We start from the raw sequence: 15,349 nt of genomic DNA, 5'->3' as shown, positions 1-15,349 counted from the left end.
ATGTGCCTATTCTAGGTGTTTCATAGCGATGGAATCATAACATGTGGCCTTTTGTGTCTGGCTTCTTTCACTTAGCGTCGTGTTTGCAGGGTTCATCCATCCACATGTTGTAGCTGCAATTTTTTAAAAAGTAATTAATGTATTTATTTTGGCTGTGCCAGGTCTTAGTTGTGGCACGTGGGATCTTTGCTGCGACATGTTTAGTTGTGGCGTGTGGGATCTAGTCCCCCGACCTGGGTTTGAACTCGGCCCCCTGCATTGGGAGCGCGGAGTCTTACCCACTGGACCGCCAGGGAAGTCCCTGCAATTGGTTTTTGCTATTGATTTGATATAGGAAGATCCTGTCTCTAGCTCTGTGACATTTCCTTCATAGTTCTAATAATTTGCCCGTAGATTATTTCAGATTCTCTATGTAGTCAATCTTATCACCTGCAAATAATGCCAGTTTTACTCTTTCTTTTCCAATCCTTATACTTTGTTGTTATTGTTTATTTTTTTTTTTCATGTCTTACTGCCCCAGATAGAGCCTCAGGTACAATGTTGAATAGATGCATGGATGAGGGCAGACTTGTCCCTGACTTAAGGAATGTTACTGTTGGCCCTTTAAGAACTATGTTTGTGCTGGTTTCTGTAGGTAATCTTTATCAGTTGAAGGAATTCCTTTCGATCCCAAGTTTGCTAAAACATTTTTATCAGAAGTAGATGTTGAGATTTATTGCCGGTGCCTAGATGATCATGTGAGTTTTCTCCCTTAATTTATTAACGTGATGAATGGCATTATAGACTTTCGAATGTAAAGCCACGGTTCCCTTTCTAGGATAAACAAAATTCCGTTATGAGGTATATATACCTTTTATTCATTGCAGATTTGTTTCGCTAATATCCTACTTAGGGTTCTCGCATTGAATTTCACAAGCGGGACTTGTCTGTAACGGCCCTTTGAATGTTCTGTGTAAATGGAAAGGAGCCGTCCGAGTCTCAAGTGTGTCTCGCAGAAACTCTCCATCCCTATCCCTGTCTCTCTCAGGGTCCCTCTCTGTCCCTCCTCATATACACTGCTTTGGCTCGCGGGTACTCCCGTGGGTGGCAGAGGGAGGAGGAACCACCTGACCCCCAAGGTGGCTGCAGAAGGTGGAGCTGGAAACCTGGGACCTTGAGCTTTGGGAGGGACACAGAGCTGCGACTCCCCAAACCAGCCAAGGGACCATAGCTCCTGGGCCCCTCATTGAAGAGGGAGGCTTAAGAGAAATCCTCCCCTCCCTTCTCTGTGGGGAGGGGGAAAGCCCTCCAGAGGAAGTGGCTAAAAAGGGGCAGGGGGCAGGGGTTAATGGCCGCATTGTGCTGCAGGCTGACGGATGGCCGGCTTGTCAGTGGCAGTGGCCCAGCCTTAGCAGCCCCAGGGAGATCCCCTCCCCCTCCCAGCCATCCTCCGAGGGAGGGGGCCCTGCTGGCCTTTGATAAGTGCTGGGGGCCGCCCTCCCTGATGCGGGGACACAGGGCCAGCCTCTTTGGTGGAGTCTAGTCTGCTGAGGCCCAGAATGCAGCCCTCCACCCCAACCCGTCCCTACCATTAAGCAGGGCAGGTGGCCACAGGGGACGTCCATCCTGACCGAGGGCCCCTTGCCTCACTGGATCTCGGGCACCACCAACAGCCCTGCCTTCTTAAGGATGACTGGGTCTCAGAAGGGACCTGGTGAAGCCCCACTCCCCCACATTTGGGGCAGGGAAACGGGGCTATGACTTGTCAAGCCTCCTGCAGGAGCAGAGGGAGAGCCAGTCCTATGACTTCCTACTCAAATGTGCCCAGACTGGGGCCAGGCCGATGCTGAGATGAATCAGACACAGTCCTCCCTCAAGGGGCTAGAGGCTGGTGGGGAGCGGAGCCAGCACGTGAACAGAAAAGTATAACCAAGTGCAGTAGAAGCAGCAAGCACAGTGCACTGTGAGTGCCGGGAGAGTGCCACTAGCCCAGCCAGGAGGTCAGGAGGGCTTCCAGGAGTTAGACCAGAGAGGGTGGGGGCAGTAGGGAAAGGCATTCCAGGCAGAAGGAACAGTATAAGCAAAGGCTCAGAGTAAAACCGGTGAGGTGTCTGTGAGCCACAGCAGTTCAGTGCTGAGTAAGTAGGTCCGTAGGGCCTGGTTTTCCAGGTCCTCATGTGCCACGTCAAATGGTTCGACTTGGCAGTTTGGGGAAGAGCCATGTTCTAATCCGGCCTCCATGTGACCATCCATCCTTTGGTCATTCAGCTCACTGAGCAGCAGTGTGACCTTGGACAGGTCACTTCCTCAGGAACAGCCTCCCACAAGCATACCCTGACCTGGGCTGCCTGGTCCACCCGAGGTTCTCTAACATCCTAATGTCACTGGGCTGGGGTGGGGCAGCATGTGCATAAGCTGTTCTTAGTTACAGAATATTGAGAAACGGCATGGGGGACAGAAGCTTGAAAGAGATGATTTCTGGGTGGAAAACATCTGCTTCCACAGCGGCATCGCTGAGCACATCAGCCCTGGCTGGCCTAACAGGGACCTCCTGTTATTGGGAAAACCAGCCTGCTCTCTGTTGCTTGTAGTCCGATGCATTCCTAAACTGATTCAAGCTCCTTACCTCAAGCTGGAAGATACAGAGTATTAAATACAGTCCAAGATCTTTCACACCCACATAAAAAGATTTTCTAGAGAAATAAGACTCTTTCTTAAATACAGGATACACTCTTTGCCTTTATTTCAAATAACTTTCAAACTTGAAAGTGTTTATTGTAGAAATTTGGAAATACAATAAAAGACAAAGTACTAAAAATTTAAAAATCACTCTACATCCCACCATCCAGAAATAAATAAGGTGAGCGTTTTTGTGTTTTCTGTTTTTTCCTTATATGTTGTGAAATGAAGTCGAGCTCACAGCAGTTAGTTTTTCCTTTTCTCTTTTTATTGATGTAATATATATGCAAATACCATTTTGTATCCTGGTTTTATACCAAAAGCGTTTCCTATGTTATTACAATTTTTCATAAGCATCATTTTTAGTGGCTGCATCACATTCTGTCACAGGAAGGTGCTGTGATTCATTTCGCCAAGCCCCAAGCCCCCAGTGCTGAACACTGAGGCAGTGGCCAGGTTTTCACTATTCTGTGAGTTGCAGTAGACATCTGTGGGCATAAGTCTTTATTTATACCTAGCTTGCTTTAACAAAATGCCCTACAAATGCAGCCCCCACTTGTATCAAGGCATTCAGCAGTGACAGCCAGGACAGCATCCATGGGTCCTGTGGCCAGCCGCCCGGCAGTGCCCACAGGTGGCCTGTGGTTATACAGTGGCTCTGGTCCTCCCTTAGAGTGCGCTACAAATGTTGTTAAAGCCAAGTCAGCAACTGTGGTTTGCGTTTGTTTTATGATAAGAATAATTAAATATAAGACAGACCCTCTCAGCAAATGTTTTGAGTTTTAGCAACTATTTCCCTCTTTCTGGACCCTCCCTCCCTCCCTCCTTCCATGCACGTTTCTAATGATCTTCTTCTGCTCTGATCTAGGAAATCGAAGCACCACAACTGCATCAAAAAGTAGAGGGGCTTCCCTGGTGGCGCAGTGGTTGAGAGTGCGCCTGCCGATGCGGGGGACGCGGGTTCGTGCCCCGGTCCGGGAAGATCCCACATGCCGCGGAGCGGCTGGGCCCGTGAGCCATGGCCGCTGAGCCTGCGCGTCCGGAGCCTGTGCCCCGCGACGGGAGAGGCCACAACAGTGAGTGGCCCGCGTAACACAAAAAATAAAAATAGAAATAAAGGAGAAGAAATGGGCTCTGAGTGGGGCCGTGCGGGGCTCCCCAGGGAGAAGTGCCTGATGGGGGTGTAGGGACTCCAGCAAGACCCTCTGAGCCTCAGCCTCCTGAGAGAATCACGCATGCTCCGCCCCCCTCTCGGGATCCTGGCCCCATGGAGGTCCTGAGCGCAGGCCTAGCCCAGTCTCCCTGCCAGCCTCCTGCATCACGGAGACAAGTCCTGAAGCATGGGGCGGGGGTGCAGGGGGCTAAATGAACCCTGAACAAAAGGGGCACGGCGGCTGTGGCCACAGAAGGCCTGGGGAGCTGCCCAGAGCTGCCTCATCTCCTGCTCTTCACACGCCCAGGGGGCCCCTCGAGCCTCTCCGCGCAGCCCCATCCTTGGCTGGGACCATGGGTCGGTCGCAGCCATTCTCAGTCGGGAGGCCTGGATGTGCTCCTGGCAGTGACCAGCATCAGTGCCGGGAGGAAGGGGGACCGCCATACCCCAGCCTTCCCTTCACACCCTCCCGTCCTCCTGGACCCCCAGCAGACTCCGGGGCCCTCTTGTGGGAGAAGCTGAGGTGCGAAACTTCTGGGTGAGCTGTTGCCTGGGGTCTCGCTCTTTCAGGAAGAGCAACTGAGGCATTTTCCTACCCTCATTCCTCCCCAGCCTCCACCCAAAGTCAGGGGCGGCAAGCCTCCAAAGCTTCCTGGTTGGGGGTTTACTGCTTCCTGAGGTGGAGAGATCTCCATCCAGGTCCCAAAGGATGACGCACTCCTCTTGCGATCTCCCCTGCCAGAAGGGCCCGTCCACCCACAGGGCCGGGTCCCCAACCAGTGTGGACCAGGTCACCAGGGAACCTGGACTGACAAACTCCAAGGAACGTCCAGGTCTCACACCCTGGACCAGTCGGGAGCAGCTCATGCTGCAGACAGCATCCTCCCCCAGCTTCTCACCCAAACCGCCCTCCTTCCCGCTCCCGAGGCTCCCCTGCCCCTCAAGCCCTGCTTCCCTCTACTGGCTGGGCGCCTCTCTCTCTCCCCTGGCTTTATTGACATGTAATTCACGCGTCTGAAGTACACAGTTCAATGTTTTTTAGTATATTTATAGAGTTGTACAGCCATCACCACAATCATTTTAGGACATTTTCATCACCCCCCAAAATAAACCCTGTACCCTTTAGACATCATCCCTTAACTCCCCAGCCCTAGGGAACCACCACTCTACTCTCTGTCTCTACAGATGTACCTATTCTGACATTCCAAACGGAATGTCTCTTGCCTGAGTTTCCCCATCTATAAAATGGGGATGGTAATGGTGTTCCCTCGCAGGGTTTGTTGGGAGAATTGAAATAATACCAGGGCTTAGGATCATGTCTGGCCCAGAGTCAACGCTGTGTAACGTCTGCTGTCGACATCACCTCCAGGGCTGGGGCTCCTCCACCCACCCACATGCCTTCCACTTGCCCTATGAGCTCATTTTGCCCTCATCCAGACCACCCCGCCTAGACTCCAGACCTCCCGGGCATCCCCACCCAGACACCCTAACAGCCGCTCAGACTCAGCGTGTCCTTCCTCCCCAAGCCTGCCTATCCCGCTGTGTCCCTCACTCAGGAAATGGAATGACCTTCCACCTGGTCATCCAGGCCAGAAGCTAGGGGCATCCTTGATACCTCCCTCTCCCAGGCCTGCCCCCACCATCTGATCCATCAGTCTGACTCTGTCCCCCCACCTCTCCCTGCCCTGGTGGCTGCCCTGACCTGTCTCCATCACCAGCTTAGTGGTCACAAGCTGGGCTCTGGTGTCCAGTGCAGTTCTGTCCACCACTCACTGGCCTCAGGGCCTCGGGCCAGTCACCTCACCTGTCTGATCCTCAGTTTCCTGGATGATAAAATTGGGATGACCTATAAGATACTGCCTTCTCCATTCACTTGTCTTGAAGATTATATGAATAAAATATGTAAAGAACTTAAGCCCTTTTTTTTTTTTTTTTTGTGGCCACACCACACAGCATGTAGGATCTTAGTTCATCGACCAGGGATCGAACCCACGCCCCCCGCAATGGAAGCACAGAATCTTAACCACTGGACCACTAAGGGAGTCCCAGAACTTAAGCCCTTAATAAACATTATTGTTGTTGTTAATATTATTCTCTCACCTGGGTGACTCCACCGCTCCTGACCCGGGTCCCTGCCTCTGTCTTGCCCACAGCACATGCTGCTCGGGTCGTGGCGGGCTGACCACGTGCAGGACACCGAGGGACGCCTTGCACGTGCTACTTCCTTTCACCTCCCAAGAGGCAGGTGTTGTTACCCTCGTTTTACAAGCAAGGAAACTGAGGGCCCAAGGTCCCAGTGCTGGAGTCAACCACAGCCTCGTGGTACACTGTTGGCATTCACGTATTGATTGAAAACATTTATCGAGCCCCTACTGTGTGCCCGTTACTGAGCTGGGTGCTGGGAAAACAGTCATAAACCAGACTGGCATAGATCCAGCCCATAAGATCTTTCTAGAACACAAATCCGACCCCTTTAAAATCCGTCAGTGACCACCCCACTGCCCTCAGGATCCAGTGCAGTCTTCAGCAGCCCTTCTTCCCTGCCCTCTGCATCCCACACGGCTCTTTCCCTCTGCCCAGCTCTCCCACCTTCCCTGCTCCCGCTCTGCTCCAGCACACGGGCCTAGTGGGGCCTCCCCACACCAACACATACCGCTCGCCGTCTTCCCAGCCTCACCCCCGACACCAGCTCCGTCCCCACCTTCTCTCCCAATTTCTTTGCCTGGTGAACTTTCACTCATCTTTTGAGGCTCCATGCATAGTCACCTCCTCCAGGAAGCCCTCCTTCCCCCACCTCCCAGCCTGGTGATGAGCTCCCAGGCTGCCTGTCTTGCAACATGCTGGCTCTTTACTGATATGTCACTCCTCCTGGACTGCGGCTCCTTGAGGGCAGGACTAGGGGCCTCCTTCTCCCTCTGGCCCCCTTGCCCCCCCACCCCATCCATCACCATGTCAACAGATTTTACCTCTTCTTGCCATGGACCGAAGGCCCCAGCCCAGCACTGAGGTTACAGGTGACTGCACACTGCTAGCACCGTGCGGGTGCTCCACGAGCGGTCACTTCGCTGTTTCACGTCACTGCAAATTCGGGGACAGCATGAGATGGAGGAATTGGTGACTATTTGGAGCATCTGAGCACAACCTCCTCAGGCCTCTGGCTTCTGCGATTCCAGACAAGGGAACCAGGGTTGCTGGGATCTGCCTAAGTCCCCTCCCCAAGGCCCCAGACCTCTCAAGGGGTGGGTGGGCATTAGCGCTGGAGAGAGATGCCCAGGGCAGGAGTCGCCTGGGTGAGCCCCAAGTCCTGGCTGGGCAGCCTCTCTGTGCCTCAGTCTCCTCATCTGAAAAGTGCGTCGCCAGCCCATCCTCGCCTGCCCTGCAGGGCCGCCAGGAGGGGAAAGGGAGGGGACAGTAGGCAGAGGCCGTCTTCTCTGAGAGCGGGCACTTCAATACCGACCGGCTTCCTGACACTCCCGTCTTGGACACATTCTGTTTCATTTTCCAAAAAATTCCAGAACACTTGCTTTTAGGTTTTCGTTGGAGGCTCAGCCCCATCCCGGTGTTTCCCGTGGGACGGGGTGCATCCTGAGGGCTCTTTCTCAGGGAGGTTTTGGGGGGGAGGGGCACACGGCTGGGTCCAGCTGCAGCACCTGGTTAGGACACTCCTCCTCCGAGCCTCAGCCTCCACCTTGGGGGATAGATGGGTCGTCACTCCCACCCCAAGGCTGCTGTGCCGCTGGAGTGGGATGGTGGATGGGAGGGGCAGCTTGTCTCGAGGCAGGGAAGAGGCCTGGGGTGGGGGGCGGAGGGTCCCCTCCCTGGGACAGGAGGTGCACCACAAGAACTCACATGGTGCCCCAGGCACCCCGTACCCTGCCCCCCGTGGCCTCCCAGAAGCCACCTGGCCGCCCGCACCGCGGTCGCCTCGGCCACCAGGCCCTGCGCCCGCTCGCGGGGCGCCAGGGGACGGAGGGCGCCACGGCCAGGCCACGGTCACTCCTGGCGGCCCGGGGGTGCCGTGCAGGGCGGGAGGCGCGGGCAGGAGGGAGTCGGAGCGGGTGGGTGTGTGGGGGGCCGGGGAAGAGCCAGAGAGAGGGGCAGGGAGGGGAACAAAAGGTCCCTTTGTGGAGCGGCCGGGAGAAGAGGCGCACATTACCCAATGCCCAGAAGCCATGTTGGTAACAAGAGAACCATTCTCTGCCTCGCTTGGAAAACAACTTGGAGAGAGAGAGACAGGGAGAGAGTTAACCCCATGGGCGCGGGGCGCAGGAGCCCGAGGCCACTTCGGGAGGCGGGAGGGAGCGAGGGCCCACTGGGGGGCTTTCCGGCCCCGAGCCCGCAATTTCCTGTCTCCCAGGCCTGGTCTGCGGTCGGAGGGCCCAGAGCCCCAAGATGGCCGCTTGGCCGGGGCCCAGCTACCTTTAGACGGGGGACTGGAGCCGTGGCTTCCGCTGCCTGGGCCCGGCCAGACGTGTGACCCCTGCCTGCTTCCAGCCTCAGGGCCGGCCCACCCCACCCCGAGGGCACCCCTCCACTCCGAGTCCTGGCAGCACGGCCGCAGGTCCTAGGGCTGGTCCCGGCTCCAGGGCTGCCCAGCCTCCACCAGCCTCCCTCTGCTGACAGGCGGTGTATTTCCTCCTGAGGAAGTCCCTTCCATCTTTGCAGAGTTTTGCTGTAAGTTTTTTCAAACTTTAATTAAATCTCTTTCAGCCCCACCCAGCTTTCTCCCCTTCCCACCTCGACCCACGAGCCCGGGTTCTCAGGCCTCTAGAGACCGCATCTGTTATGAGGCACAGGAGCCCGGAAGAAGCCACTGTGCTCTGGGCTCGTCACGTGTACCTCGCGGCCAGCCTGGCTGAGGTGAGCTGTGGTCCTTTCTGCTGATGCCCGTCGTTCTAAAAGCACCTGACACTGGGCCACGTGTGGGAGGCACCCCATGAATAAGCAGGAGAAAGAGATCCTTCCTTCCTTCCTTCCTCCACAAATACACATGGAGCCCTGTGCCCAGCGCTGACCCGGCTCTGGGGCTCAGCAGTGGACCAAACAGACCACCCTGCCCTCAGGGGGCAGATGAGGAACAGGTAAACAGGCTAATGGCAGGTGGCTACAAGCTCGATGATGACAAAGCAGGGCAAAGGGAGAGAGTGACAGGAGGGGTCACATTAGAAATGGTGGTCAGGGAAGGCCCCTGCAAGGTGTGCTATTCGACAAAGATCTGAATGGAGAGAGGAGGAACATCTGGGCAGAGAATATTCCAGTCAGTTGGTACAGCGCTTGCAAAGGCCCTGAGAGGGACTGCGCTGTGAGTCTCGGAAGAGCTAGGAGACCAGAGTGGCTGGAGTGAGCCGGGGGTCAGATCACCGGGAAGGCTGGAGGGGCCCAGGTGTGAAGGGCCCACGGGAGCTTGGAGCAGGGCTCGAGTCGTCTGAGTTCCATTTCAACAAGGACTCTCTGGCTGCCGTGTGCGAGATAGACGGCAGAGGTCAAGGGCGAGAGCTGGAGACCCAGCAGGACTTTTGCCACAGCCCCTAACCCTGCGTGCTCCCCTCTCGCACTCCTCCTCCCCGGCTTCCCACCCTCCCATCACAGGTGCAACCGTTCTCTGAGTAAGTGTTGGCCCAGCACTTTCTAGGTGCTAAGAATGGGTCACATGGTCCTTGGGCCAGGCAGGGCCCTAAAGAGAGCAAGGCTTCCCCCACCTCCGGGGTGGGGGGCGGCTCACAGATGGTGGGGTCCCAGGCGTCCGAAGGGGACCCGCTGGAGCGCGATCCTTGCCTGTGGACCCCTGGTCGGAGAACGAAGCCTCTTCTTCGGGCAGCTTTTCGAGCTTCACAAAGGGCTCTCGGGAGCCCCCCCCCCCCAGCCCCACTGTGTTGTGACATCAGCAAACAGCCCAGAAAAGCAGGGCTCAGCACCCTGCCTTCCACCTCAGGCAGGTCCCTGGCCTCCCAGAGCCTCAGATTCCTCATCTGTAAGACCACGTGCGCCTCGCAGGTCTGGTGGGTACAGATCAGTCCTCAGGGGGTGGAAATAGGCTGTAAGAGGTGAGAGATGGCAGATGGTCACCAGCCGAAGGGGCAGTGCCTCCCGACCCCTAATGCTAGGCCCTTCCCTGCACCTCTGTGTGTCCCGATGCACCTGTGGCCCCAGCTCAGCCCTGTCAAGCGCCTAGAGCTGTGAGATGGGGCGGGGCAGTTGCTACAGAAAGTAGTGACAGTATGAGGGGGCTTCAGACAACAGAGGGGCCAGTGGGTAGGAGAGGGAGGCTGTGAGGCCCAGGGGGACAAAACAGGACAGATTTGGGGGTTCCAACTGAACAGAAAGCACCCCAGCCATGGTAGGCACCGTGGGCCAGGCGAGAGAGAGACCCCTGTGATCCTGTCTGCCCCCACTGACTTGCTGTAGGCAGCCCAGGCCTCTCAAGCCTTTGCATCCTCATTCGCCCAATGGACCTCATCCTTTCTGGCCCCAGAGGGTGGTGGTGAGGATCAGATGAGGTGAGAGCTGTGCGCGCGCTGGGGTGGGTGTAAAGGCGGCAGGGAGGCACCATTGATGGTGGTTAATGGTCACGGGGTCCTGCTGGGCTCCAGGCCTGTGCACCACTTACAAGATGGTCAACACGGTGGATTTGTGCAACAGGCAGGGCTGCAGAGGAGTGAGAGAAAACAGGAGCAGGAGAGAGAGGGCGTGGGGGAAGGAGAGGGGCATGGCCATGGCAGGGGGCCCAGAGGCTTCCTGGAGGAAGCAAGTTGTAGTTGTACGTATCATGGGGGATGGGTAGGGTTTGCATAGGCCAGGAGGCACCGGAGGGCTTGTGGAAGGACCAGCATAATAAAGGCACGGAGCAGGGAACCAGCTGGGAGAGCAGCAAAGGTGAGGGCTGCGCCCTGGCTGGCAAGGGGGGGTGGGGAGGCTGGGGTGGGATCCTGGGTAGCCCCAGCCCCTCCTAGGCCAGAGCTCCGAGTCTCACCTCCACCCCTTCCAGCGTCGGGCTTAAAGCTCCCGGTTTCCATGTCCAGCCTCTGCTCAAGCCCTGCCCTCCCTGTGGAGCACCCACCCCCCTTGTCTCTGGCTGATTCTGACCCACTGTTCAGAGCTGTATGGCACAACTTCCTCTAGGAAGCCTTCCCTAGCCAGGTTGAGAATCCCGCCTGTGGGAGTAGTTCGTTGGGTCCCAATGGGAAGGAACTATTATTATACCCATTTTACAGAGGAGGAAACTGAGGCTCAGGGAGCTGTCATCATCATTGTTAAGGGGTGCACAGCTGGTGTCAGAGCTGGGATTCTAACGCTGGGAGAAGCCTGGCTCCTTTGAACTCTTGCGTTACCTCCCCCACCCCGCCCTGTGCCAAGCACCTCTGTCTCCTTAGATCCAGCACGGAAGCACAGAGAAGGGCTGCAATTCAACTGTTGCCACTCAGCCAGGAGGTGGCGGAGCGGATCCTGAAGCCAGGAGCAGCTGACCCCACCCCTCGCCACCAGTCTGAGAAGGTGCAAATAGGCCCAGGACGCAGCGGGGAGTGAAAGGGGAGAGGCCAGGCCTGAGGCCAGGGACCGGAGCGAGGGCAGCCCCGGAAGGCAGGGAAGACAACCAGTGGGGACGTGAGCCCAGGGTGGCCCGGCTGGGGCAGTCGGGGACCGATGGCCTGTGGCAAGGCAGCTGGAGGAGGGGTACTGGCCATGGAGCTGAGAGGGGCAGCTGGAGAGGTCGGAGGGGAACTGGGAGAACTGGGGTCCTGGGTGCCCGGCTATGGGGTTCTGCTGCAAGCGGGGTCAGGTGGCTGTCGCAGGCACTCACAGTCTAAGGTTTGGGCCCAGTGGAAAGAGCACTGGAGATGCTGCGGGTCACGCGGGAAGTCACCAAGCGCGGGCCCAGTGCCCTGGCCCACGTCACACCCTCGCCAGGACGGAAGCCTCGAGGCGCTTCCACGCGGTACTGTCGTCAGTCAGGGGAGTCACGTTGGGGGCGGGCAGCAGGGCCGTGGTGCCTTCCGGTGGCCTCCCCGCCTCCACCCCGCCCCTGGGGATCCTGCCACCGCTCTTGGAAAACAACTGAGGAAATCAAGTGGAAACACAAATCCGCCACCCAGTCCCTCCCGCTTCCTCGGGCCAGACCCCTGCCCCCAGCGCACCCCAGAAGGGGGCTCCATGGCAGAGGCTGAGCCAGACCAGCATGGTTTGCCCTGGCGAGACCCAGTGGGCACGATCCTCGGTCCGGGGCTCCCAGCAGCTGGACCTATCGGCCCATCTAGTCCCACAGAGGCTGCCCCTCCCCAGGAGGACCTGGGGCACCAGGCTTGAGCCCCCTCCCTTCCCAGTGACCTCTAGACTCTGGGATCCAGGACCAGGGAGCTTCCAGGCCTGACTCTGCCCAAGACCAGCTGGTCACCCTGGGCAAGCCCCTACCCCTCTGTGGGCCTCAGCTCCCTCATCTGTAAAACGCACGCAACAAGCCCTGCCCAGCCCCCTCACGGGAGAGAGAGACAAGGGCCTAGGGAAGGACAGCATTGTGTAAACTGTCCAGTGTCAGGCCCACACACTGTCACTTTGATTTTTTTTACAGAGGAGTTGCCTCCGTGGCTGGGGGAGTCAGCTCCGCTCAGGGGACATGAATTCCAGATGGCGATAAGGGGTCCCTGCCGTTGCTCACCCCTGAGCAGCGGGGAGCCCGTCCCTGGCCCACCCGGTCCCTCTCAGCACTGGCCATGCCAAGTGCCTTCCAGCCCCTCTACGCACGCCATGGACAGGCTGCCTGCCCCACCGGAAGCATTGTTGCTCAGCCGAACTACGCCCCGTCCTCCAAGACCCAGCTGAACGGCCCCTCCTCTGCGAAGCCCACGTCTTAACCATCCTGGAGCCCCTGCACACGCTCAGCACTACGCGTAACGAAGAGCAGAGTCAACAGGTGTGACTGAACCAACGTGTGCGTGGACATGCGTGTGCGCACCAGGAGGGCTGTCTCGGGAGGTGACCCACTCGGGACATGACGGGGAAGGGTCGGCGTTTACTATGTGCACCCCCAGACTCCACCCGGGGCTCCCTCTACCCCCAAGACCGAGACCCCAGCCTCCCCCGGGCCCTCGCTGACAGTCAGGGCAGCTCATCCCATGCCGGCTCACAGGGGTGCGTTCCTAGGAGGAGCGCACTTGTGGCATTTCCAGAGCTCTGCTGGGTGTGATGGAAGGTGAGGGGACACTGGCCCGTTAGAAAGCGGACGAAATCATCCAGACTTCAGACGGAGGGGACTCGACTACCAGGGAGGGACAACGGATGTGAGCAGCGTTTTGAAGGAAAAGCTGTCGTGGCTGCTGATTAGCTGCGGGGGGATGAAGGGGGCGGATGAGTCGAAAATGACTCTGAAGTTTCACGCCGGGGTCGCTGGAGAACAGTGGAGCCATTGATGGGGCGGGGAAGCGGGGTGGGGGCTGGTGTGGGGGCAGGGTGGTGACTTGGGTTTGGGACATAGACTAACAGCATTTGGGGCTGGACGCAACCTCAGAGATCATCCAGGTCACAGGTGAGGAAACGGAGGCTCCGGGAGGAGCAGCCACTTGGCCGGGACACTGCATGGGTCGATGTCACGGCCAAGGCCGGGGACCTGGCCAGGATTAGTCCCGGAGGCAAATCAGACCCAGTCCCCACCTTCAGGGGTTCGGTGTCCCCTGGAAGAGACAGACATGTCCATAATTGCAACCTGATCGAAGGGGTATCCACGAGGCAACGTGGGGATGCAGAGGGCATGGGGGAAGGGGGAGTAACAAGGAATAATAATATCACGGTTGTCAGAAGTGGGGCCCCTGTGCCAGGTGCATCTCATGTAACCCTTGCAACCATCCTACAAGCTACTAGCCTCGTTGTCCCCATTTTACAGGTGAGGTTGAGAAAACTAAGCAGATGGTCCAGGGCCTCACAGGTCTGATGATGCCCAGACTCGTGCTCTTAAGCTCTGCTTCTTGGTAGAGGTGTTCCGGAGCTGAGGCCTGATGGGTGAGTGGTTTTCCAAGTGACAGAAAGGGACGGGGCGGCATCAGGCAGAGGCACCAACATGTATCAAGGCCCAGGAGCCCACCCTTCCATTGTCAGGGTTTGAGGTGTTGTTCTGTAAGCCCACCTTCATACCTCTCGCCCAGGGCCTCCTACCCTGCTCCCCACCCCCCTTCCCAAGCCCCTAACTTCACAGGACCTCACCTGTGCCAACCCCTACTGGTGATCTGATGGATTTGTCAGGAAAATGAGCTGGGGGTAGAGGGGTTGGGGGTGGGCCTGTCCCCTATCCCCAGGGAACCGTTGCCCCTGCTCCCATGGCCTTCACAGCCCAATCCTGCCCCATCCCCTCTTCCCCACTGCGCCATCTTCTCATCCCAGGAGTGATCCTGCAAAAGTGAGTCAGCACAGAGGAGGGAGGGGTTGGCCTGAGTCACCCAGCATGTGAGCAGCTGAGCTAAGGCTCAGACCCACAGGGCCTGGGGTGTCAGACTGTGGCGGAGCCCCTGAGCTTGGACAAACCACGGCGTGGTCCCTTTCTGTACTTCTCCATCCTTGGGCTCCTTATGGTCACCTTGGGAGTGAACCAGGAGAGAAGGAGGGCTGAGCACTGGAACTGCAGCTTAAAACTCAGGGTGCAGTAGTGTGCTGGCGTCAGCCCCTACCAGCTCGTGAGAGCCAATTGCTAAATCTTCTGGAATTTTCCAAGCCTGTTGATGTCACCTTGGAAGCTTGAAGTCGGCCCCGGTGGGAGTTTTTACAGTGTGAACACTGGCAATTCATCCCTCTATGGCCACCCCCTCCCTGACCGAGCTGGTTGTTAAGCACTTACCAGCACACCACCGTCCAGGAGTCCCACCTCCTGGCTTCCCTGGAGGCTTCTGGGTCCTCTCAGCCCAGTCTTGGGCTCTTGGGGGAGTTGCTCTTGTGCTAAATCTCGTGGGATCTCCTTCCTGCCACAGGGCATCCAGTGCCAGCATCAGCCGATCTTTCATGTTGTATCTTGGACGGCTCCCTTCCTGCCCCTGTGCTCCAGCTACAGAGAAACAGATGATCCTCGCTGAAGAGGCATTTGCTTATGTTGTTCCCTTCTTTTGGAATGCCCTTCCCTCATCTCTGCTTCTTGAAGTCCTCCTTACTCTGTCAGAGCCTGGGGCTCTGGGAAACGCTGAATCCATTCCCCTGCCTCAGGACAGAAACACACCAATACCCTCCTGCCACCCCCAGCCTGCTTGTGGTCTCTAGCGGAGTGGGGTGTTAACGGAGGACAGACTGGTTGCTGCCCTCAGGGGTGGCAAAAGCAAGAATCAACTTAAACCACCCAGGTTACCTAGAAATGAATCCCTTCATTCCCTGTTCAGCCTTTTGAACTCCTCTTCATCCTTCAAAGCCCAACTCAGATGTTACCTCTGCCAAGAGGTCTTGCCCAGATCATAGTCTTCCATCACCCCCTCACCCCTCTGCCTTGTACATTCTTTGATGGTCACGCTCATGGCTCTGGGCAGTGCTTATCTGTCTGTGTGTCCAGTGTTCCACTGAACCACGGCCAACTGA

General features: G+C 57.3%; 1 long non-coding RNA gene across 1 annotated transcript in view; it reads right to left on the bottom strand.

Annotated features, from left to right (window-relative positions):
• LOC137202458 (uncharacterized) overlaps positions 1-15,349 on the bottom strand; it is a 52,063-nt gene continuing 36,714 nt past the window's right edge. Inside the window, exons 2-5 of the long non-coding RNA XR_010932626.1 lie at positions 14,628-14,831; positions 13,284-13,473; positions 7,745-9,846; positions 1-7,712 (exon numbers count right to left, since the gene is read on the bottom strand). This is a non-coding gene — a long non-coding RNA (uncharacterized lncRNA). The remainder of the gene's footprint in view (positions 7,713-7,744; positions 9,847-13,283; positions 13,474-14,627; positions 14,832-15,349) is intronic.

The sequence above is a fragment of the Pseudorca crassidens genome, chromosome 11, assembly GCF_039906515.1.
Source record: "Pseudorca crassidens isolate mPseCra1 chromosome 11, mPseCra1.hap1, whole genome shotgun sequence".
In the NCBI taxonomy this organism is placed as follows: Eukaryota; Metazoa; Chordata; class Mammalia; order Artiodactyla; family Delphinidae; genus Pseudorca; species Pseudorca crassidens.
This window is presented reverse-complemented; position numbering and strand designations above follow the sequence as displayed.